Below are 1737 nucleotides of genomic sequence, written 5' to 3'. Positions count from 1 at the left end.
GGATAAAATGCTTCTGTGTATATAGGAATGTCACAGCGCAAAATGCTGCCAGCCGTGGCACAGAGTATGAGAACGATCTTGTGAAGACTGGCACAAAGTGTGAAAACTATTGTGCCATTATAAAAAAGAAAAGAGAGTAAGAAATAGGCAGTGTGACAGGAGCAGAGAAAGTGTCACCCGTGGGTGGCCAGGTGGCTCCAAAATTAGACATTTCTTACATCCAAAAGAGCTAGCCTTAAAATCTACCAATCCATAGTTCAATTTAATCATAAGCACTCTCTTTTTAAAAAAAAAAAAAAAAAGCTGAATACTGCCGTGCTCACGTGCTATTAAGGACACTGTGAGGCCTGCCAGGATGCAGTGCATCCTGGGTTAATGTGCCAGACTGCAAAACCATTTGAACTGCAAGGTTGGTGGTTCAAACTCACCAGCTGCTCCTTGGAAATCCTGTACAGGGTCCCTATGGGTCGGAATTGACTCAATCGCACTTAACAATAACAACAACAGTCAACAACAAGTAACCCCTTGCCTTGGAGTCAATTCTAACTCACAGCCACCCCATAGGGCGGAGGAGAACTGCCCCACCACAAGGGTTTCCTAGTCCTATTGACGCAATGATTAAGCACTTGACAGCTACCAGAAAAGTTGGCAATTGGAACCCACCAGCCACTCTCTGGGGAAAAAAGACCAGGCAGTCTGCTACCAGAATGGTAAGAGCATTATACAACCACAACAACAACACTACAGGGAAATCTGACACTGTTCTCTAAGGTCATTATGAGTCAGAGTGGGCAGAACCACAGTCTTTATGGGGAGCAGACGGCCACATTTTCTTCTATGGCGCAGCTGGTGGTCTGAAGTTCCAACCATTTGGATAGCATGACCGTGCTTAACTGTTACGCCACCAGAGCTTTACCCACCAGGAGTAGCAGTGACAACCTCCACTCAACCTCCTGAGTGAGGTGCTAGCTCTAAAGCACAGAGGCGCCTCGGGGGGAACGCTGAGCAAGGATGTCCAGCTGTGCAGGTGGCAGATTACCCTCCGCAGTTTTCCTTCCCACTGAACCCCTCAGACCATGTGGGCAGCCCCAAGTGATGACTGACAGATAACTGCCAGGAGCTTTCACAAACCTGAAAGAACCAGCTCCTTACCTTCTGTGTCTGCATCTTCTAGGTCTCAAACAAAACTCCAAAAGGACTCAAATAGAAAAATGCTTCCAGAGTCATTTTTCTTCATGACTTTAATGACGGTCAAATCAAGCCACCAAATTGGAAATATTCATTAACATTTTATCTTTCTCGATGGGGCTCAACATTCTAGTGGAAATAACTGATTTAAACTGTACACCTGGATTTTAGCTTGTTTTAGCCTATGTTTGTCTTACCTGTGACCTAAAATGCATTCATTTCTTGGGGAAAATTTGCCTTTTGCATTAAGCTAGGGCATCAACTGATGTGGAATGTGTATGAAACATAAAAATCATCAGAATGCCAACTAGTTTGGGACTTAGAAGGCCAAACAGATCAACCAGGTTACAAACTTTTCTAATATATGGATTTTGTTTTTATTTCCTCTTTACTTCCATCATTTAACCTACCAAAATGTTTCACAATTACAGGTCAATCACTTTGAATGCAACAATGCAGCATTCAGAAGAAATTAAAAAATACATAATGAACACCAGCAATAACAGCAAAGATCAAAAAAGTAATGAACAATAAATGCTGGTGAGGATG

General features: G+C 43.0%; 1 protein-coding gene and 1 pseudogene across 1 annotated transcript in view; both read right to left on the bottom strand.

Moving 5' to 3' along the window:
• The window catches only part of LOC102827320, a 2350-nt pseudogene extending 1984 nt beyond the window's left edge, over window positions 1-366 (bottom strand).
• CEP112 (centrosomal protein 112kDa) overlaps window positions 1-1737 on the bottom strand; it is a 594823-nt gene that overhangs the window by 320064 nt on the left and 273022 nt on the right. The gene's annotated exons all lie outside the window — the stretch shown is intronic.

This window comes from Chrysochloris asiatica, unplaced genomic scaffold (assembly GCF_000296735.1).
Source record: "Chrysochloris asiatica unplaced genomic scaffold, ChrAsi1.0 scaffold00007, whole genome shotgun sequence".
Lineage (NCBI taxonomy): Eukaryota > Metazoa > Chordata > Mammalia > Afrosoricida > Chrysochloridae > Chrysochloris > Chrysochloris asiatica.
The sequence above is the reverse complement of the archived record's forward strand: the minus strand, read 5'-3'. Positions and strand labels throughout refer to the sequence as shown.